This window comes from Theobroma cacao, chromosome 9 (assembly GCF_053813885.1).
Source record: "Theobroma cacao isolate CCN51 chromosome 9, ASM5381388v1, whole genome shotgun sequence".
Lineage (NCBI taxonomy): Eukaryota > Viridiplantae > Streptophyta > Magnoliopsida > Malvales > Malvaceae > Theobroma > Theobroma cacao.
The window spans coordinates 31,291,658-31,316,841 of NC_142647.1; the positions used below are offsets into that span (position 1 = coordinate 31,291,658).

General features: G+C 34.2%; 1 long non-coding RNA gene across 1 annotated transcript; it reads right to left on the reverse strand.

Moving 5' to 3' along the window:
* Nucleotides 1–7,880: 7,880 nt before the first annotated feature.
* Nucleotides 7,881–9,688, reverse strand: LOC148760847 (uncharacterized). The gene is made up of 3 exons (XR_016028226.1): nt 9,589–9,688; nt 8,856–8,939; nt 7,881–8,020 (listed from the first exon to the last, which is right to left on the reverse strand). It is a non-coding gene; the product is annotated as an uncharacterized LOC148760847 (long non-coding RNA).
* Nucleotides 9,689–25,184: the final 15,496 nt, after the last annotated feature.

Sequence of the window (25,184 nt, forward strand, 5' to 3'; positions counted from 1 at the left end):
AATTGAAGTCATCTAAAGGCTCTACAATCATTTAGTGAGTGGACTACCTATCGAAATTATTTTGGGAATATGACTGTTTTGAACAAAGTGTTTGAATAATTTATACAACTTTTCTCAAAAATGAATGCCTTGGGAACAAGCTCTTGTGAAATGGTTTATGTTATGATATGTGGTTATTATGGATTCCTATGTGGTTGCATTATGTTGATATACATATATGCTTGAATATAATGTTGTGTAATTATATTGACTCGGCTATGTGTGAGTAGGGGTGTGTATAAGTCGAGGATGACCCGGTTATGTGCGAGTAGGGAGTGCGCATAACCCGGTGATGACCCAGCCATGTGCGAGTAGGGAGTGCGCATGAGCTAGTGATAATGATGATGGGATGCTGTGATGATGATGATGGGTATATGCATATATATATATACATATGTAAATATGTGTGCTATAGGAAATTGATCAATAATGGTTTGTGGTTGTAATGCATGTGAAACTTGACATGTTAAACCTTGAGAAATTGTTATGTGTTTCATTTTGGTTTTGAACATTTCAAGCAAGGTGGTTTTCTTTGGGAAAAAGGGAAATTTTCATTTGATGCCTTGTATTTCGTTGCAGCGAGAATCATTCTCGCTACAGCGAGAAACTCTCGAGTTTTGAAAGGGTAGGCTGGCTGAAAACTCGCTGCAGCGAGGATGCATTTTCGTTGCGGCAAGAATGACATTGTAGCTTTTCGCTGCAGCAAAATACAATCACGCTGTAGTGAGAAACTTTTTGTTTTTGGGTAGCAATTTCGCTACAACGAGATTGAATTTCACTACAGCGAGAAACATTCTGTTTTTGGGTTACAATTTCGCTGCAGCGAGATTGCATCTCGCTGCAGCAAAAACTTTATGTTTTGGTCTCCTATCTTGTTCAATTGCTGTCCTATCTTTCACTTCTTTGCTACCATATCAGAGCATGGACTTCCAACATTAAGGATTAAATGAGTTAATTTTAAAATGAGGAGGTTCAGTGAGAAATCCTCAGCTAGTTGAGAAAGCCTCATTCGGTTAATAATTAAATCCTAACATCGCTGCAGCGGAAAGGCATTCTCGCTGCAGCATAGCTGTAGTGAGAATGCTTTTCCGCTGCAACAAAGATTCGTTGTCGTATTTGACTTGCTTGTGTAATATTCAAGTTTTCATTCTTCAAATGGTTTGTTATGTATGGGTCCTTGATTTTCAAATGATTAATCATTTAAGGGCTTGATGAGGGGTTTTCAATAAGAATAGAAACAAATTGTATTGTTTTGAAAAATAATGCATCATGATTTCATTAAAGATTCCTTATGGTATACTTGTTCCCTTCCTTGTTCACTCATTGGGTTTATACTCACCATTTTCAAATTCATGTTTTCAGATCACGAGACAGCCAGTAACTAAGACGAGGTGTCCTTGTAGACTTGTGTCTATCTTTTGGTAGGTGTCTTGGCATTTAGTAGCTGTACATTCATCCGAGTCCCTCCGCTGGAAGTCAAGTGTTATTTTGTTTTGAATAGACAAACTTAATGTAAATTATTAGAATACATGATGTAAACATTGTATGTAAATTTTTAAGGAGTAATGCTAGTACGAGTTGGCAATGTATATCATTATTTTGATTCAAAAGTATGAAATATGACTTAGCGATATTTGATGGAATGATAAGTAGGATAAATCGATAGGATTGCTTGGGCTTAATAGATTACGTTTATTGGGCCCTTACGTTGGTCATGGCCCGAAAATTTGGGTCGTGACAGAATGGGTGATTTTCAAGCTTGATTCTTACACTAAACACCATAAATTATTGAAAACATCCATATAACTTAAAATCCAACCAAACCATCACCAAACTCTCTCTCTCTAGAACTTGGCCTTCATGGGTTTCATCATGCCAACTCAATTTTCAGCCATGGGAATAAGAAAATAAAGCATGGGTATGCTAGATCTCAAGCAAAAATTAAAAAATCATACCTTATTTTGCTTGATTCCTTGAAATTTCCATAATTTTTCTTGAAATTCTCTTATCTAAGGTTTGTTCTAGTTTTTCTTTTCTTTCCTTTGTCTTGACCGAATACGGAGAAGAAGAATGGGATAAATATGGGCTAATTTTTATAGAAAATAATAAAATATCCTTGCTTGACAAGTGTCACATGCTTATTAGTCCATTTTTCTTTTTATATTTTAATAATTATGCTTCCATTCTCCACCACATGATTAGTCAAATTTCAAATGAGGATAAGGGAAGACCATGTGCTGGACAAGTGTCTTGGTGGTGGAAAATTACTGTTTTGCCCCTAGGGTGGCAAAATTACCATTTTGCCCCTATGCTCCAAAAATACCGAAATTATAACTTTTTCACTTATCAACCTCAAATTATACTCCAATGAGTCAAATGTGATCCATCTTGGTCAAAAACTTCTTCCAATATTCCAATTTTTATCCTCAGGTGGCAAAATTACCATTTTACCCCTATATAATGAAAATTTCGATTTGACTCTAAATTAATCCTTGAACTCCGAATCACCATTTTAAGTCATTCCTTGACTGTAAAATTTTGAATTTCACCTTAAAATCCCTATTTGACCTAGTTCGAGGCTTATATCAACTTTATTGTACCTCTAAGTACAATACCGACTTTTATCGATCTTTCGGGACTCTCCTAGTATATAAACATGCTATCCATCACATGTATGTCATGACAAGTATTTTATAAGGTCGGGCTTTACACTTAGTGTCTCAAGTCCATAGACACTTGAGTGAAATACCAAATGGAGTTCTCATAGCGGGTCATGTTCAGTGAACTTGTTCTTTAACAAGCACCAACATGTTATCCTCAAGTATCCTATATACATCAATCTATGAGATCGATTGCTTACTTCCCAAGTAAGGAGGCTTAACATGTACCAGTCTTTGAGCATTATCAATGCCTTGTCTTGACAATACAATGACTAGGAACAATTTTAGGAACATGCCTTTGATGCATAATGATCTCATAATTGTAACAACTTTACAATTTTCTTGCAAGGCTTTTATGTTCCATGGGCTTCATCCAATTAATACTTAATAACTCCTTATTGTTGCACTAACATGAAGGAAAACTTCTATCACATATAGTTATGCGATTAAGTATGCATTAAATGACAATCAATATTCCTTGACCAATCCAATTGGCTCAAGGGCATATTCCAACAATCTCCCACTTTCACTTAAGTCAATTGCTAACGTATCTAATATCAAACTCTTTCGCTTAGTGATCGTGTCTCTACTAGGACAACTCAAATGGCAATATTTGAGAATATGTTAATTTATATGTTTGACAATCTCCATTGTCATAATCGTAATACTAATTTAGATCACAATAAGACCTTGATTCCATTATTATGGCTCTTACTGTTACTTTAACAACTTAGAATCATTTATTAGTTCATTAAACCAATGATCTAAATATCTTTTCTTTCGTAGCCTAAACGAAAGGTTTGTATCCAATTATAGAAATAATCATCTAGTTATCTCTTGTTTTGGAACCATTCCAATACAACTGCTCAATCATGACTTTATGTCACTTTTAACATTTAGAATTCTCTCTATGTTAAACTCCTTTAACATGTCATCTTAAATTCTTTTGTTGAGTCCCCTTTTAAGCTCTAACTCTTTAGTCTCATTTTGTTTTTCTTAGACTGGCAAATGTAACTTATACACCTTTAAGGACTAACTTATCTTACTCCCACTAACCTTATGATGTCTATAAAATAGGTTTGTCTTATTTAATGTATTCAACTATTTTGAATTTATTACATTGAATAAAGATTATTATCCAATCATTCATGTTGGATTATTTGGTAGACTCATCTTATATGAGTAGTGCATCAATATGCATCCTAATAATGGTTTGTGTTTAATGGATGAATTATGCATCTTTATGCATCCCATTAAATCAATCTTTATGCATAGATCTTATCTATTAGATTTTATAATTTCATGACCCTTGACCTTTAAAGTGTCATTAACTCTTACTATTTCTATCATGTATAGAAATCTTACCAAGTAAACTTGTTTACTTTCCTTTGGGGCGTTATATCCATAACTTTTATGTCTATTTACTTGTCATTCATCATTGGTTATGGGATGAAATCCTCTCAAAGGTTAGTTCATGTGATTAACTGAGTTTAGAATGCTTTGTGATTCATCTTTTATGAATTCAATATGATAATCAATTGTTATGTAGTTCCAAGCAATCTTAATTTAGATGTTTTATCTCAATAAGAATACTCCTTAACTAAATGTATTCATAATCCTATTATGAATTCATTGAGTTAGGACTCAATTTTATCTAAGTCATCTCATTAATTTCCTTTTTGATTCATAATAAAAAGAAAAATAATCTCACAATGATCTTATCATTATGACTTAGTATTGATTATCGTATACGCAAAGTCATACTTAATGATAAATAATTTAGAACAATTTCAAAATAAAATGAGATGTAATGTAAATATATAAATATATAAAAGCTAAGCATCTCATGCTAGCAAAATATCAATCTATGTTTCCTAAACATAAAATAAAATATTTAGCCATAGGCCCAAAACCAAAACATCTCATCTTGACAATCATGTCATGAAAACATTCAATGTTCTAAAATTATTTACTGTTCCACAATCTAATCTAGGTCAACCAGCTTGATCATAATCTACTAAGGTTGTCCATTTCATGATCATATTCTTCATTGCTCCTTATCATTTGTTCCTTTAATATGTCATACATATTAAAACTATTAATAAAGAGTGAGGTATCATATACCAAGTAGTGAAAAAAAAATCATCATGTGATTCATACCTAAAGAGGGAGCTTCTTTTTGTTTCTTCCCCTTGATGGATTTAAGATAATGTTTGTAATTGTGCATCCAATGCCTTAGTTTGCCACAGAAATGGCATTTGTCATTGTCCTTGTCCTTCTTCACTCCTCCAGTAGGCTTCATACCTTTCAAAGTTGATGTTTTTTCATCTTTGTCTTTTTGACAATGGTGTTCTCAGTCTATGTGAGCATATTCAATAAGCTCGAAAATGTTACCTCAATCGTGTTCATGTTGAAGTTTAACACAAACTGTGAATAGCTCTCTGGTAATGAAGAAGGTACAAGGTTTATGCTAAAATCATGATCCATAACCCAATCCAACTGCTCACGTCGAGTGATATATCCTATCATTTTAAGCACATGAGGCCTTATTGGGCTTCCCTAAAACATCTTACATCAGAACAATTCCCTTAAAATGTCAAATTTCTCTTGCGACTTTCCTTATTGAACATTTCTCTAAGGTTTAGGATAATATTCAGGGCATTCATAGCTTCATGTTGCTTTTGAAGATCTAAAGCCATACTAGCCAACATCACACATGTGGCTTGATCAAGATCATCCATATAATCTCCATAGGCCTATTTTTTCTCATTTGTAGAATCACCGCTAGGTTCTTTGGGAACAGAACCATCTAGGACATAATACTTTTTCTCTTGTTTCAAGACAATCCTGATATTGCTAAATCAATCAATGAAATTTGGGCCTTTCAACTTGTTTGCATCAAGTATGCTTCTAAGTGGCAAACTATTCACCATGATAGATTTATATCCTATATAAACCAACATATATAATTTTGAGTCATTAACGCAAATTATATAATCATAAAGACAAGGTTTTAGAATCTTATATGATTATTCTCAATATTTTATCAAAATAATATCCCCCCTCTACTATTTGGAGAAATTTAACCTTTAAACTTCTTATTGAGTTAGAACCCTTTTCATCCTAGCATGACCTTGAGTAACTCAACAAGCCAAGATGACACTAATTAGGTTGATAACTTAACGTACCAATTGTATCTTATACAACTTCTAGATCAATTAGGTGACAACTCTTTTTCTAAATGTATCATATACATTTTGCCTACTATGCCTCTAATACTACGCGGTCATGTGTGGCACATCTGAACAACATGGTACTAGTTGAGTCAGACCCACTAATAACTCAAATGTACTCGTGTAAAAGTTTAGCCTTGAGTGACTTAACAAGCCTCCAATTAAAAGAGCAGCCTGGTTATCTTGTTATATGGTGAAAGGTAACTTTTTGACTCAATATATTAATGAGGGATTCTATTTATTAATTCATTAATTAAGGTCTCATTGATTTGGTGTTGTTGACATGCATAGCATTTATCGTATTTCACATATATCATATATATATATATATATTGAAAAATAAATCTATCTCATGCAAACTACTAGGATGATTATGGACTTTACCATTTCTAATTTCTTCCAGCCATTAAGGAAATTAGTTGGTCAAATTCTTAGGAGATTTACACAAACATCGTCTTCAAGCTTTGCTTGTAATCTCTTGGAATTTCCATGGCTCCTTTGGATCTCCATCTTCAAGGTACAAAAATTTTTCTATCTAACCCTAGTTTTACACTTTCATGTAACTAATTACATTTTATAATCAAGAAACCCCAAGTTGCCTTCGAGGGGAGTTAAGTGAGAAAAAAATTTTACAACCTAGAGAAAATAGAGATAAGGTAGTGTGAGACCCCAAACTCTATAGGCTTATAACTAAGCATAGATGTAATAATACGAGCTAGGGGTAGTTTCGTCATTTTCTCTAATAAGCTCCCAAAAGAAAGTTTTACAAAATAACATGTAATGATGAAAACACGAAGAAAACTATAAATGACAATAATTTTCACAATAGGGACAAAATGGTCATTTTGCACCCGAGTCAAAACTTTTAAAAGTTTCGCAAACCTGAACATGTCTACACCATTATGGACTTGGTCTCAGTATTAAAGAGTAAAAAGATTGCACAAAGGGTTGCATGAGAACAAGCTAACTAGTCAAGGGCATTTTTGTAATTTTAAGGGAATGGATAAGTTTGGCCTATAAATATCTTTCTTCTAGCAGCTTCTTCTCCCATTTTCCAGCAGCTTGTCTTCTTCTTCCTTCTTCCCTCTCACTTTTCTTTAAAACCTCCATGGAAGCTTGATATGGAGCTTGCATAATTTTCTCTCTCTAGCTTTAATTTTCATGCCCTTGTGCCCGTTTGACTAGAACCCTTGTATTCTTTCACTCTCTCACTTCAAAACCCTTGGTAAAGCTTATTTCCATACTTTCTCTCACTAGTTGGGCATTTTAGAGAGAGAAAGAGAGAATTACCTCCTTTGTTTGGAAGCTATTGGAAGGGAATTCAACTACAAAGAAACCCAAGCGTGAGTGATGAACTAAGCTCAATTTTTAACTGTAAAAAATGGCTAGTAATTGGTATTATGAGCTATTTTATTGTTAAGGATGTTCATTCATTTTATAGTAATTAACATAGTGAACATAGATTGTCATGACCCGGTACTCCCCTCGAGCCCGTGACAACCGCCGTTGTGTCCCGGTAGACACTTATTGCCCGGAATGTCAACCCGAAACCCCGCAAGGCTTTACTATCAGTTTCTCTGTTCCCTTGTGAGTAACCATTGTCAAATATCGTGTTCTAAAAGATTTTAAGCTGTTTCCAACTTTAAACAAATAAAATATTAATTTTTCGTCTCACAGGGGTAATTTGGTCATTTTTTTTAAAAATTTTGAAACTGGTTAAAACGTAATATACAGGTACAAAACACACAATTCATATTCAAAATGAGTTTAAAAGTCTAAAATCTTCATTTAAAACGAAATTATGGTTATTTGAATATAATAAGAAAATAAAAGAAATATTAAGTAAAATATTCTATTTTCTTATAAAACAATATTTATAGAGTTATACGTGAATAATTTTTATAGCGTAAAAGCTAAATAAATTTATACATACTTAAATACAGTAAGCCAAAATATTTAATTTAATTTACAATAACAAGAGTGCCCCCGAATAAACAAAAGTAAAGAGGACTGTGAACCTACGGTTTGGAAAATGCAGATCCCACTGTAGTCCTCGATGAGATCAGCTATCTACAGTCTATACTGAACCTGAAATGGGTGGAAATGAGGGTGGTGAGATTATAAAATCCCAATGAGTAAACAGACATCATCATAAACATCTAGAGTTGAGTACATGGAGACAATAAAGTAAATCATCATAAACTAGGTTATACAATTAGAACACATCTCGTTCAAAATACATAAAAAGGCTTATGAATCTCATAAAAATCTAGGCTTGTGCCATAAATCCATTCTCAGGGACACCTTGGTCGAGGCATCTTACCGAGACCGCTAAGGCTATTAAAATTCACATTTCACATAAATCATGTTTTTGTTTTGAAAACATAGCCGTTCCTTGGCGTTGGCTGAGTTCCCCCTCACGTGGTGGTTTAGCGTGGAGTGAACCCTAAACGTTACCCCAGGAGATACCCTACGCGCCTCTCCGTTCGAGGTAAGAATATAATGGGGTTTACCGTGCCCCTCTAAAAGGCTGGTCCACAGAAACCCCCTACTGCAGTGATTAATTAATATATAATCCACCATATCATAAAACTCAATAACATGATATGGCAATTTTGTAATTCGTAGTTTTTCAAGGTAACCAAACAATTCGCATTTCAATACAATTGCCAACTAGCCAATCATGCTCGATTTATCATAAGCTAGTTAATTTAAACAATGAAATTGCCACAATTAACAATCTCCGTGTACTCTATTTTTCAAAATCATTATTAATTCCAAAACAATTTATAAATTAATTTCATTAAAACTCATTTATTCATAAAACATGAAAATTTACCTTTTTAAATTCCTTTTTCCATAGAATTCATGAAAGCATCTAAAAATCACCCTAGATAATTAAAATGACAGTAAGTTTACTCACAATGTCTAGAATGCAGACTTTCGAAGCACTCTGTCTACTGGTCCTCGGATGTAATTTCCTTGCCTTTATCGGAGGACTCACCACCTTGACACAGTACAAAATCGAGAGTTTCACCAAGTTGGTACTAAATCAAAATTAAACTAATTTAGACTACCAATGCATGATATAGAATGCAAAAATGCACTAGTAACTATCTAAACCCAGTATTGGCCTAATTCGTCTTATCACCCGATTAAATTCCTATCGGGTCCGTTTAAACTCCAATTTAATTCTTTTCAGTTTCTATACCTCAATTGCACCCAAATTAACTTAATGTCCCTCAGTGTGGTGCAAATTATCAGTCCCAATAGCAAATTACGAAAATACCCCTAATGGGTAAAAATTCGTATTTTTGCTCCGAAAATTCCCATTATTTTTCTAGGCTCATAATTCATTATTCCTTAACCAATTCTCCTAGAATAAAATCAAACTCATCCTCACTCACTACATGGTAAATTCAGCCATTAATGGTTGGGGGAGAAAATAAATTCTTTTCTTGTTGTTTTGTTTCTAAATATGCTAAACTAACTAAAAACACTAACATAAATTAAAATCAAATAAATCCAACAACTTTCTCTCTCCTAACCTATTTTTCCAGAATTGAATTCATCATGAAAACATGTAATTTAATCATGGAAAATAAAGAGAAATGCTTGGGAATAAGAAAACTCAAGCTTAATAGAAAAAATCTCACCTTTTTCACTTAATTTCCTTGAAAATTCACACTTTTTCTTTGATTTTCTCTCTCTAGGGATTTGTTTTTGTTTTCTCTCTCTTCTTGCTGGTTTGGCCGGCCATGGGGTGGAAGATGGGCTGATTTTGTGCCTTTTAAAAAGGAAAATAATAAATTAATAAGGGCATGACACATGGCATCATGTCATTGGCCCGTTTTTAAAATTTTAAAAATTTAAACATTTTATCTCCACCACATGTTTAGTCAAGGGTCAAAGATGAAGACAAAGGAAGACCATGTGCTGGAAAAAATATCCTAGTGGTGGAAAATTACAATTTTGCCCCTGAGGTGGCAAAATTACCATTTTACCCCTATACTCCAAATTATATCGAAATTAAAATTTTTCACTTCTAAACCTCAAATCATACTTCAATAAGTCAAATTATACTCCAATAAGTCAAATGGGGCCAAAAAATTCTTTTCTAAAATTCCCATTTTGTCCCCAAGTGGCAAATGACCATTTTGCCCCTAGTTAGTGAAAATTCCGATTTGACTCCAAATTGATCCTCAAACTCCAAATTACCATTTTAAGTCATCCATGAACTGTGAAACTCTTAATCTCACCTTAAAATTCCTATTTGATCTAGTTCGAGGATTAAATAAACTTTGTTGTACCTCTAGGTACAATACTGACTTTTGTAAATTTTTCGGGACTCTCCTAGAATGCAATCATGCTATCATCACATGTAAGTCATGAATAGTATTTTATCAGGTCAGGCTTTACATAGATAGCCATTTGAAGTGGCAATTGAAAGCTAGCTAAAAGATAGCTTTTAGGGTTTATATTATGTTAATTAACGTAATGGTGATGCTAATGTAATGGTAGGTTCCAAGGAAGTTCCATCATTTCGTTTGGACAATTAGAGAAATTAGAGTCGGTTAAAGGCTCAACAAAATACCGGTGAGTGAACTACATTCAAAATTTGTTTTGGGGATATAATGTATTTGCCAAACATTTGAATGAATTATCAAGCTTTTCATAAAAACAAGTGCATTGGAAACAAGCTTTTGATAGATTGTCTCCATGTTGTGACATGTGACTATTATTGATTCATGCACTACCACATTGTGTTGATATATATATATGTGAATACATTGTTGTGTAATGATATTGACTCGGTTATGTGCGAGTAGGGAGTGCACATAAGCCGATGATGACCAGGTTATGTGCGAGTAGGGAGTGCGCATAACCTGGTGATGACCTAGCCATGTGCAAGTAGGGAGTGCGCATGAGCTAGGAATGATGGGATGGTGTGCATGATGGTGATGGGTATATGTATATGCATACATACGTAAACATGTGTGTTATAAGAAATTTATGAGTTATGTATATGGATGTAATGTATGTGAAATTCGGTATGTTAAACTTTGGGAAGTTGTTATGCATTTCTTATTGGTTTTGAACATTTCAGTAAGGTGGTTTTCTTTGGGAGAAAGGGAAATTTTTATTTGGTGCCCTGTATCTCGCTGCAGCGAGAAACTCTCGAGTTTCAGAGCCTTCACTAGAACTGGTTCTCACTGCAGTGAGAATGAATCTCGTTGCAGCGAAAAGAAATCTCGCTGCAGTGAGAAACTCTCTGTTTCATCAGTTGAATTTTGCTGCAGCAAGAAACCTTTTGTTTTTGGGTTACAATTTCGTTGCAACGAGATTCAATCTCGCTACAGCGAAAAACTTTCTATTTTTATCTCCTATCTTGTCCAATTACTGCCCTATTTTTCATTTCTTTGCTACCATATCTGAGCATGAACTTCCAACATTAAGGACTAATTGAGTTAAGTTTAAAATGAGGAAGTTTAGTGAGAAACCGTCGACCAGTTGAGAAACCCTCGTTTGGCTAATAATTTAATCCCAACGTCATTGCAACAAAAATTCATTCTCACTGCAGCTGCTTTTCTGCTGTAGCGAAGATTCGTTGTCGTTTTTCACTTGCTTGCGTAATATTGAAGCTTTCATTCTTCAAATGATTCGTTATGTATGGGTTCATGATTTTCAAATGATTAATCATTTAAGGGCTTGATGAGGGGTTTTTAATATGAATGGAACTAAATTGCATTGTTTTGAAACAAGTGCATCATGATTTTAAATTCTCCCTTGTTGTTGCTTGTTCCCTTCCTTGTTCACTCACTGGGTTTATACTCACCGTTTTCAACTTTCTGTTTTCAGATCACGAGGCAGCCGGTAAGTAGGATGAGGTGTCCTTGTAGACTTGTATTCAGCTTTTGGTAGGCGCCTTGGCATTCAGTAGCTGTACATTCATCGAGTTTCTCCGCTGGACACCGAGTCTCTTTTTGTTGTGTATAGATAAACCTAATGTAGATTATTAAGATACATGTTGTATACAATGTATATAGATACTTGTTGGTATGCCAGTATGAGGTGGCAAATGTTTAATTTTATTTTGATTATAAGTTATGAAATATGACTTAGCAGTTATGATGGAATGATGAACACGTCAGATTAATAGGCTTGCTTGGGCTTAGTGGACTACGTCCATTGGGCCCATGCGCCGGTCATGGCCCAGAATTTGGGTCATGACAGGTAGGGTGTGCAAACCCTATTTTAAAATAAATATCATTAGAAATAAATTTAACCATCCATGACCTAATCTTCTAAGGTCTAAGTCCATAATCATCCTCATGCTTTATAATCACAATCAAAAGCATAGAAATAAATGCAAACTCAATATCACTTGGTGATCTTGTGTGTTATTTGAGAAAAGCATCAATTAATTCATTTAAAGTGCTAGTCTCAAATTATTGGTATTGTATTATTTCAATTTAGTGTTTAAGAAATTCCCATTTTCAAAACACTTAGTAAGTTTCCTAAAATATATCTGAAACAACATTTTAATTTCTAACATTTAGAACATGGATTAGTTTCCTAAATTGTATGTTGTTCAAGTTACCTAAATGGTGACTTAACAAATTTTGGAAACTTCTAGTCAAATCCAAATTTTAATGAAAGTTCAATGCTATCACATAACTTTAGGAATTTCTTATAAAGTAGGAAACTATTTCCTATGAATTTCTCACATTAAAATATTATCCTTAATTTTAAGAATTTCTTTTAAAATAGGAAACAATTTCTTATTCTTTATGAATCACCCAAAATTAAAATTCTATCCTTAATTTCAGGAATTACTTTTAAAATAGAAAAAAAAAATTATTTTTTATGAATCACCCAAAATTAAAATATATGGCATTTAAATGCTTTTAAAACTCCATAAATCATGAGTCAAACTCATGAAAAGGCTATTGAAAATTTCCAGCAAGTGTATTTAACAATTAAACACAAAATTCATGAAGAATTAAGCCACCAAAATTGATCATAGTTGCCCAAAATTTTTTGCATTGAATCTTTGTTGTTTTGGAACTCGAAAACATGATTTTTATGAACCTTTTTCATACTAAATCAAGTTTGGCCGAAATATGTAGTAATTTAATTTGATAAAACTAATTTTTAACGATTAAACACTACTCATATCACTTACCTAATGTTAGTAAAAACTAATTGGCACATTAGTATCCAAAACACTTCAAAACTAATCGGTTTTAACATGGCTTTGCAAGCCTCTTAATCCAATTATTAATTCTTCAACTAAACATGATTTTAAACCTTAAAAAACATGTTTTAATGAATTAATTACATGCTGTCTAGATTTGAATTTCACATAGAAAAACAGATTTTAAAGAAAGCCTTCAAAACTGATATACACCAAATCAACATACAAATCAATTTTATTGATTATCACCAAGAATCAAGCATGCATATTACATGAAAACATTAAACAAAGGCTTTGGTACCACTGTTGGGATTAGACCTCATACTCAAATATGAAAATAATCAAGAAATTAAAATATAACGTAACAGAATAATAAACAAGCATTTAATTAGAGAAACAACCAAATCCTACAGGATCAATGTTTGTGCTTTTCATGTAAGTTTCAAATTAATTATGAACATTCATAAGTTTAAGAGTTATATACCTTGCTCTAGATATCGTAATCAAGAGCCAATTAAATAAAAAATGCTCGTGATGAAGCAAGAATCCCTGAAAAGAGAATAAGATGGTCTAAAATCCTACAACCAAAATCTTTGCTTCTTCACCTTTAGGATTTGTCAAATCTTCAGCCATCCAAGTATTTGGCATCTAGCAGTAATCCACACAGTGATCAAATAAGACTTTCTCAAAGGTAGGATTTTACTTGAGCTAGTAAGTTTTGTTTCTAAAATAAAAAAAAAAACTAAAAACTCTTGCTAAATCTTATTTTTGTCAAACAAAGAAAATTAGTTTTCTTTTCTTATTTTATGAAACGGTCGAGAAGTGGCTAGAGGCTTGGAGTTTAACTTTGCTAACATAACATAATTATATAGCCAAACTAAATTGTAACCCTAGATACAATAGTTGTATTTTAATTCAATTAAGTCCTTGTAAACTTAATTAATTTTCCACTTTATTTTGGTCTATTAGAATTAAGTCCAACTTAATTGATTATCCTTACTTAATCTAAATCATTTCACTTAATGTATGTGACCCATTAGACTTCAACAGGTTGGCAATAAATATAAATCCTAATAAAATATAATTTAATAATTGATTTATATTTATAGATCATGAGTGGCAACTAGCAATACATGACCACCCAAATGTTAGAAAGTCAATTAAGAAATTTGACAAAGCTCTTCAGTGATAAGCCTCTCAGTGTAATACGGTCTTTTCATCAAATATCCCAAATATGTCATAAACTAGGGCTCAGTGTCTACTTATAACATTCCATATTAGATCTCATAATTTATGACTAACCTTATTGTCACAGCCCAAATTCTCGGGCCATGACAGGCGCATGGGCCCAATGGGCATAGCCCACTAAGCCCAAGCAAGCCTCCTTATGCAATTCCGATTATCATTCCCATCCATCATCTTTAAAATGAAGTGCTGTAACTCTCAAAAGTAAATGTTCCAGTAATATTTTATAACAACTGAATATTCATTTTTATATTATATCAAAGTACTGTCATCATCAATCCAACATATACATACTTCATTTATAACATGACTTTTAGTAGTTTACATTACATATACATGTTCACAAGTAATAGACTCGAGACCGTCAGCAGAGTGACTCTGGGTGAAGATAAAGCTACTGAGATGCCATAGTACCTACCAAGAAGACGAGCATATGTGTGCGACTCAATCTAGGTCCCAACTGCCTCCAAATCTGAAAACAGGAATTTTAAAAATGTGAGTACGAAACTCAGTGAGTGAACATAAGAAGGGAACAAGCAATCAATAGGAAGAATTTGGAAATTGTGATGCATTTGTTTCAAAAACAATGCACTTCATTTAATTTCTTACTAAAAACCCCTCATTTTAAACCTTGATTAATACCCTCATAGTGTTTCACAAACCCATAATCAATCCATGAAGTTAAATGGGTGAAAAGTAGGTCAAAATCAACCAAAGTAGCAAGCATGGCAGCAAGTTTCTCACTGCAGAAAAATTCATTCTCACTGCAGCGAGATTCGGGCGGCCAAAATAGAAAGTTTCTCGCTGCAGCGAGAAACAGTGTCAGTTTGCATGTGTTTCGATTTTTCTAGCATATCTCCCTCTACAGAACTCCAATTGACTTGATTTTTTAATCATTAGAAAGATAAGAGGCAGAGATACAACTTTTATGTTTACCATGTTTCCCAGTTCGGACAGGAAGGTGGTCAAAATATTCATCAAAGTCAAGGTATGTCATCAAAACCTGAGAGTTTCTTGTTGCAGCGATATTTATTTTCGCTGCAGTGAGTTTTCTGCTGCCAAAACAGAATGTTTTTCACTGCAGTGAGAAGCAAGGCACCTAAGTGAAAAAGGGACCTCCTTTGCACAAAAAATCTATTTGGTGCTACAATCAAGATCAATTTGCAAGAAAATGGGAATTTCTCAAGATTCATCATGCCAAATTTCACATGCATTTCAATCATATATCATATTCATGAACTTTCATTTAATAAGCGTAGATATGCATAAATACATAGATAAACATCAATATCATCATAATCACACCCAGCTCATGTGCATCCCCCCACATCGTGCACATAGCTGGCGCCATCGTGTGTATCCCCCCACATTGTGCACATAGCCATCGTGTACATCCCCCCACATCATGCACAATGGCACTATCATCATCCATCTCCCACACCACTATCATCATCTGCATGTTCCTCCCCCCACATCGTGCACACACACGGTTATAGTCATCATACACAATATCAACTATCATGCACAACATATATATATATTATCATAATGCAATAGTGCATGAATCCATAACAACCACAGATCACAACATAAAACCATTTAGCAAAAGCTTGTTCCCAAGGCACTTGTTTTAAGAAAAAGTTGTATAAAATCATTCAAATGCTTTGTACAAAACAGTCACATTCCCAAAATGATTTTGAAATGCAGTTCACTCACCGGTATTGCTAAACCTCTAATCGACTCTAACCTCCACTAATGGTTCAAATGGGCAAGTGAGGCCTTGTTGGAACCTATACACACACAACATCACAACCAATCCAATTTACATTAATATCACTCCAAAAGCTAGTTTCTAATTCAAATTCTTCTACTCATTCCTAATTGGCTTCCAACTATATCAAATGGCTATTCCCTGTACTACTCTAATCACACTAAACGTCACAACTTGATACTCCCCTCGAGCCCATGACAACCGCCGCGATGTCTCGGTAGACATTCATTACCCGAAGTGCCAACCGGAACCCCGCAAGGCTTTAGTGCCATTTTGTTTCCATCTCCCTTGTGAGTAATCATCGCCAAACCTCGTTTTTAAAGAATTTTAAGCTTTTTCCCTTTCAAAATCGTGGAAAAATAATTTTCGCCTCACAAAGGCGTTTTCGTCATTTTTTCTCGAAATTTTTCGAACCTGACCAAAAATGTAGTAGATGAGTGGAAAACACATACTTCGTGATTTAAAATAAATTTGGGTGTCTAAAACATTTATTAAAAATGATATTGCAACTATTTGAATAAAATAAAAATATTCAATAAAATATTCTAATTTCTTGTAAAATAATATTTATAGTCATCGGTAAATAATTTTTGTATGTAAACGCTAAATAAATTTATACGTACTATAATACAGATAACCAGGATATGAAATTTACTTTACAGTTACTCGTGGGCCCATAAGGAACAAAAGTGCACAAAGGCAGTAAACCTACAGTTTTTGGAGTAGTAAAGCCGACTATAATCCTTGACGATATCTACTATCCACAGGCTACCTCGGGCCTGAAATGGTTAAAAAAGAGGGTGGTGAGATTATAGAATCCTAGTGAGTAAACAGATACCATCTAAACCATCTAAAGTCGAGTAAATGGAGACAGATAAAACAATTTAACATACTTAAATTCATCACCTTTCAACTTGTTTCAACCAAATAAAATCAATTCATATAAATCGAGTAATTAACATGGCTTATGAATTTCTTAAAACTTTGGCTCTTGCCAAAATCATTATCATACTCAGTCATTAGGGATACCTTAGCCGAGAGCTATCCCAAATCGAGTCCGCCAAGGCTGTTAAAAAGTTATGTACGCATAAATCATGTTTTTATTTTGAAAACATAGCTGTTCCTTGGCGTTGGTTGAGTTCACCCTCACGTGGTGGTTTGGCATGAAGTGAACTCTAAAGTGTTAACCTCAGGAGTTATCCAACTGCGCCTCTCATATTGAGGTAAGATATGACGGGGTTTACCGTGCCCCTCTAATAGGCTGGTCCACGGAAACCCGCCCACTGCAGCAAGCTCAACCCCACCATACAATAAAAATTCAACAACATGACATGGCTATTTTTATCATTATCCAGCCTATCAAGGCAAACAATAGTTTATATATTTCAACACAAATACCAATTCAGCCATTCATGCCAATATTGTCATAAGCCAATCAATTAGAACCATAAATTCACAACACATCAAATGGTCTTCAATTACTCTATTTTCAAAGCCATTATTCAATTCCAAGACAATTTTATAAAATTATTTCATTTAATCACATTTTTGCTTATAAAACATAAAGATTTGCCATTTAAACTCATTTTCCATAAATCACAAAATCGGATAAAAACCACTTTAGATAATTAAGACGATAGTAAGGTTACTCACAGTACTAGGAGTTCGATATACTCCTATTCCCGATCTTCGAGCACAATCTCTTTACCCTTGTTAGAGGGCTCACCACCTATACATCATACGTGACACGAATTTCAATAAATTGTGTCAATTTATCATAAACTATTTTAGGCTCTATAAATCTATATGAATGCACGAAATGTGATGCAAAATGTCCTACTAGTCGTTTAAATACGGTATTCGACCTAATTTGTACTATTCTCGGTGTAATTGGCTAAAACCTCCAATTTAACTCCAAATCAATTTCTTTCACTTTCTACACTCCAATTATACTTAAAATACCTCAATGACTATGAATATGATTCAATTTATTAGTCCGAACCATAAATCGCACATATATATACATTAGGTAAAAATTCAGATTTTCATGCCAAAATTTTCCATTAAATTTCTAGCCTCACCAATCATTAAATACCACTAAAATATCATGAAATATCATCAATTTCAGCCTCAATATCCTCCCTAGAAAATTCAGCCTCTTGTGGGTTTGTGAAGAACAAAGTGATTCCTTGCTAGATTTTCATACTTTCCATTACCAAACAACCAAAAACACTTAATTAGCTTGAAATCTAGCAAAATCAATGCTCAAAACCTCTCCTCTCAAATTTGGCCAGCATGGGTTCATCATGCAAACTTGAGTTCTAAGCATGGAAAATGAAAAAGAAAGCATGGGTAGTGTAAATCACAAGGTAAAATCACAAAATCTTACCTTTATTAGCTTAATCCCTTGAAATCCCACACTTTTTCTTCAATTTTCCTACCTAGGGTTTGTGTTCTTTCCTTTCCTCTTCACTTCATGCTTTGGCCGCCCATATGGGTGAGACTAAGAGAGTTTTAAATAGATTTTACAAGGAAATTCTAGAATAATCCAAGCTTGACACATGGCATGTTTCCATTGGTCCATGTGTAATACTTATCCATTAAGCAATCTCTCTCCACCACATAAAATGTTTCAATTATCCACAATATAAAATGTTAATGGCTAAAATCTATGGGCATGACAAGTGCTAGGTGGTGTAAAATTCCAAAATTTCAACTTTGCCCCCGTAAACTCGTAAAATTATCGTTTTGCCCCTAGGACTCCAAAAAGGTTAGAATTTAAATTTTTCACCTCTCAAACTCAAATCATACTCCAATGAGTCAAATGTGATCAAAATCTTTTCTAAAAATTCCCATTTTGTCCTCGAGTGACAAAATTACCATTTTACCCCTAGCACATGAAAATTCCAAATTGACTCCAATTCAGCCCTCAAACTCCAAATCATCATTTTAAGTCATTCTAAGGTTTTAAAATTCTCAATTTCATCTTAAGATCTCTATTTAGACTAGTTCGAGGCTTAATTTAACTTAATAATACCATTTGATACAATATCGACTTTTGACGATTTTTTAGGGCTTTCCAAGTATGCAAGCATATTGTCAATCACCTGAAGGACATGGCAAGTACTTTATAAGGTCGGGCTTGACACTAAAAATGAATAAACAACTCAACAATAAAACAGCTCATAATCCCAATTACTAGCCATTATCAACAACTTAAAACCAAGCCTAGTTCATCACTCACCTTAGGGTTTCTTTGTCGTTTAATTCTCTTCCAATAGCTTCCAAACAATTGTAAAAAATCTCTCTTTCTCTATCTAAACCTCCAGTTAGTGAGAGAAAGTGCTGAACAAGGACTTTTTGAGGGTTTTAAAGTGAGAGAGTGAAAAAGCACAAGGGTTCTAGTCAAAAGTGCACAAAGGTATGAAAATTGGAGTTATAGAGAGAAAGTTGTGAAAGTTTCATATCAAGGTTCCATCGAAGATGGAAGCAACATGAGATGGAAGAAGAAGAAGGAGAAGAAGCTGCTGGAAGAAAAAGATATTTATAGCTCAAGCTTATCCATTCCACTTGAAATTACGAAAATACCCTTAGCACATTAACTTGTTCTCCTTCAATCCTTGGTGCAATCTTTTTACTCTTTTGATACTAAAACAAGTCCATAATGGTCTAGACATGCTCGGGTTTACGAAACTTAAAAATTTTGACCCGATGTGAAAAATGACCATTTTGCCCTTATGGTGAAAATTATTGAAACTTATAGTTTTCTTCGTGTTTTCATCATTACACATTATTTATTCGGTCTTATGCCTATTTAGACCTTAAAATATCATAAAACCTTATTCTGGGAGCTTTTTAGAGGAAATGACGAAACTACCCCTGGCCCGTGTTATTGCATCTATGCGTAGTTATGAGCCTATAAGGGTTGAGGTCTCACACTTATGAATTTAGAAACTAACTTTCCTCAAATTCATTATGCTTTGGCCAAAGACTTTATACAAGTTAATCAAGAATTTACAACAATTGAGATACATCCCCTCATATCACTTAGGGTGATGAATCCTCTCTTGACCACTCATTCACCTTCCATGCTTCATGGCATAACCAAAAACACCTTGTTTAGATATCCAATCTCCTCCAGACCTGTAAGGATGAAATCAAAGTATGTTATTCCCCATACAAGATGACGTGGTGTCTCAAGTCCAGGGACTAGTTGCATGACTATCACATGAGAATATATTCCATAGACACTTGAGTGAAATACCAATTAGAGTTCTCATAGTGGGTCATGTTTAGTGAACTTGTTCTTTAACAAGCACCTACATGTTATCCTCAAGTATCCCATACACTTCAATCTATGAGATCGATTGCTTACTTCCCAAGTAAGGATGCTTAACGTGTATCAGTCTTTGAGCGTTGTCAATGCCCTGTCTTGACAATACAATGACTAGGAACAATTTTAGGAACATGGCTTGGATGCACAGTGATCTCGTAATTGTAACAACTTTACAATTCTCTTGCAAGACCTTTATGTTCCATGGGATTCATCCAATTAGTACTTAATAACTTCTTATTATTGCATTAACATGAAGGAAAACCTCTATCACATATAGTTGTGTGATTAAGTATGCATTGAATGACAATCTAAATTCCTTGACCAATCCAATTGGCTCAAAGGCATGTACCAACACCTCAGTCACGTTGTTAAAAACAAAACTGTCCAAGGAATACTTGTGCAACCTCTAACAATGATCCACACCAATGAATCTGAAAATCTTTCTCGAAGGATTAGGAATGACAAGTGTCACAACCCAAATTTTGGGCGATGACTGGTGCATGGGCCCAATGGACGTAATCCACTAAGCCTAAGCAAGCCTATTAATCTGACGTGTTCATCATTCCATCATAACTGCTAAGTCATATTTCATAACTTAGAATCAAAATAATACTACACATTTGCCACCTCATACTGGCATACCAAACAAGTATATATATACATTGTCTACAACATGTATCTTAATAATCTACATTAGGTTTATCTATACACAACAAAAAGAGACTCGATGTCCAGCGGAGAAACTCGACGAATGTACAGCTACTGAATGCCGAGGCACCTACCCAAAAATGGATAAAAGTCTACAAGGACACCTCGTCCTAGTTACCGGCTGCCTGGTGATTTGAAAACATGAAGTTGAAAACGGTGAGTATAAACCCAGTGAGTGAACAAAGAAGGGAACAAGCATACCATAAGGAATCTTTAACGAAATCATGATGCATTTTTTTTTCAAAACAATGCAATTTGTTTATGTTCTTATTAAAAACCCCTCATCAACCCTTAAATGATTAATCATTTGAAAACCATGAACCAATACATAACGAACCATTTGAAGAGTGAAAGCTTCAATGATACGCAAGCAAGTTAAATACGACAACGAATCTTCGCCGCAGCGAGAATGAATTTTTGCTACAGCGACGTTTGGATTAAGTTATTAGCCGAACGAGGGTTTTTCCACTGGCCGAGGGTTTCACAGTAAACTTCTTCATTTTAAACTTAACTCATTTATTCCTTAATGTTGGAAGTCCATGCTTAGATATGGTAGCAAAGAAATGAAAAATAGGGCAGCAATTGGACAAGATAGGAGACAAAAACAAAAAGTTTTTCGCTGCAGCGAAATTGTAACCCAAAAATAGAAGGTTTCTCGCTATAACAAAATTCAACTAATGAAATAGAGAGTTTCTCACTGTAACGAGATTTCTTTTCATTGTAGCGAGAAGCTACAGTGACTATCTCGCTACAGCGAGAACCATTTTTGGTGAAGGCTCTCAAACTCGAGAGTTTCTTGCTGCAGCGAACATGAATCTCGCTGCAGCAAGAAACAGGGCACCAAATGAAAAATTTGCCCTTCTTCCCAAGAAAAACCACCCGGCTGAAATGTCCAAACCAACATGAAATGCATAACAATTTTCCACAGTTTAACATGTCAAGTTTCACATGCATTACAACCATATACCATTACTCATTTATTTCCTATATCACACATATTTACATATGTATATATGTATACGTATACCCATCATCATCATGCACACCATCCCATCATCATCATCACCAGCTCATGCACACTCCCTACTCGCACATGGCTGGGTCATCACCGAGTTATGCGCACTCCCTACTCGCACATAACCGGGTCATCCTCAGCTTATGTGCACTCCCTACTCGCACATAGCTGAGTCAATGTCATTTCACAATAATATATTCATGTATATATCAACACAATGTGGTAGTGCATGAATCATTAATAGTCACATGTCACAACATAAACCATTTCTCGAGAGCTTGTTCCCAAGGCACTCATTTTTAAGAAAAGTTGTATAAAATCATTCAAACACTTTGTACAAAATAATCACATTCTCAAAATAGTTTTGATAGGCAGTCCACTCACCGATTCATTGTGGAGCCTTTAGTTGACTCTATTTCCCCTAATGATCCAGTTGGAAGGATGGGACTTCATTAGAACCTAGGATCACATTAACATCACCATTGTGTTAATTCACATAATATAAACCCTAAAAGCTATCTCTTAGCTTGCTTTCAATTGCCACTTCAAATGGCTATCTATGTTCTCTATCTTAATTATTATAAAATGAATGAACATCCTTAACAATAAAACAGCTCATAATCCCAATTACTAGCCATTTTTTACAGCTAAAAACCGAGCTTAGTTCATCATTCACCCTTGGGTTTCTTTGTAGTTGAATTCCCTTCCAATAGCTTCCAAACAAATGGGGTAATTCTCTCTTTCTCTTTGTAGAATGCCCAACTAGTGAGAGAAAGTATGGAAATAAGCTTTACCAAGGGTTTTGAAGTGAGAAAGTGAAAGAATACAAGGGTTCTAGTCAAAAGGGCACAAAGGTATGAAAATTAAAGCTAGAGAAAGAAAATTATGCAAGCTTCATATCAAGCTTCCATGGAGGTTTTAAAGAAACGTGAGAGGGAAGAAGGAAGAAGAAGACAAGCTATTGGAAAATGGGAGAAGAAGTTGCTGGAAGAAGGATATTTATAGGCCAAACTTATCCATTCCCTTAAAATTACGAAAATGCCCTTGACTAGTTAGCTTGTTCTCATGCAACCCTTTGTGCAATCTTTTTACTCTTTAACACTGAGACCAAGTCCATAATGGTCTAGACATGTTCAGGTTTGTGAAACTTTTAAAAGTTTTGACTCGGGTGCAAAATGACCATTTTGCCCATGTTGTGCAAATTATTGTCATTTCTAGTTTTCTTCTAGTTTTCACCATTACACATCATTTATATAGTCTTATGCCTATTTAGACCTTAAAATATCATAAAACTTTTTTTTTGGAGCTTATTAGAGAAAATGACGAAACTACCCCTAGCTCATATTGTTACATCTATGCTTAGTTGTAAGCCTATAAAGGTTGGGGTCTCACAATAAGCCTTGGTAATATGCTAGCAACTATGACTTTCAAAAACTAATATTTCCATACAAAGTCCTAAGGGTCAAATACACAAGAAAACTAAGTGAAAGAAAACTATTTTTCTCTTCACTAATTGGGAGGCTAGGGCATGAGGAATTTTCAAGTGTGTAGGCTTCTTATTCTATTGGGAAGCTATAGCAAGGTATTTATACCTTGGATTAATTTAAACCTAATTAAGTCAATCACACAACTTTTTTGCAATTGCCAATTAATCCAACAACTTAATTAAACTATTTAATTAAGTCCTTAACAAGCTTATAACTTCTAATTTGATTAAGTCCTACTTAATCATCACCTCTCCCATTTTATTTTCAATATTCATTTTAGTTGTGTGACCCATTAGATTTCTAACATTTTGGCAAAGAACTTAAGATATAATCCTTAAATTAAACTTAGGATTATATAAATTTAAATTACTTTAAATTTATCATTAATTAAATTAACTATCTAGAGTTCATAGACCAAGATTGGGATTTAGCAATCCATCATGGCCACTCAAATGTTAAAAAAGTCAAGGTGGTTTGACTTAACCTTTTAATGATCAGCTTTTTAGTGTAATTCATTCCCTTATCATATATCATAGAGATGATAAAAAGCATGATACAGTGTCTACTCTTATTGATCTCTATTTTTGTTCTTGAAGTTTGATCATTAGCTTTTATAGAGACTTATGAAACTCCTTTTTATAATCTCCAAGTTAGCTTGGCCAAGGACTTCAATAAGCTAATATCAACCAAGAATTGTTAAGATATGTACCCTGAATCATTTGGGGTGATGATTCCTATCTTGACCACTTATTTGCCTTCCAATGTTTATGCTACAACCAACCATATCTTGATTTATTATCCTTGGTAGGACCCATGGGGATGATAAAATATATAGCACTTCACATATAAACCAACCTGATGTCTCAAGTCTAAGGAGTATTTACTTGAGTCAGACATAAGAAATATTTGCATAGACACTAAAGTGAAATACTGAATGCATCTCTCATGTTAGGTCTGGTTCAATGAACTTGTTGTAAGAACAAACACCTACATTCTAGTTCTAAGTATCTTTATACTTTGACCTATGCGATTGGTTGCTTACTTCCCAAGTAAGGAACATAGAATGTACCATTCTTTAGGCATCATTAATGTCCTATCTCAATGATACATTGACTAGGAACATTTAGAGATTATGGTTTGATGCATAGGGATCTCACAATTGCAACCCATTGCAATTCCCTTGTAAGCCATATTAATCTCATGTACTTCATCTAATTAGACTTATAACCCATTATAATTAATGTCTTATTGACAAAGGAAAACCTCTAATCATTCAATGTGATTGATATTCTTGCATGATTGGAACTAAGTCTTAACCAATCTCAATTGGCTACAGAGCTCATTCTAACATAGATGTGGGGTGTTATACCACACGAATACTCTAGCTAAATGTAGGACGTTATACCATAAGGGAATACGGACCAGATGTGGGGCATCATACCGCACATTTGATAATCGTGATATTATGATGAACATGCCAATTTTGTTATGG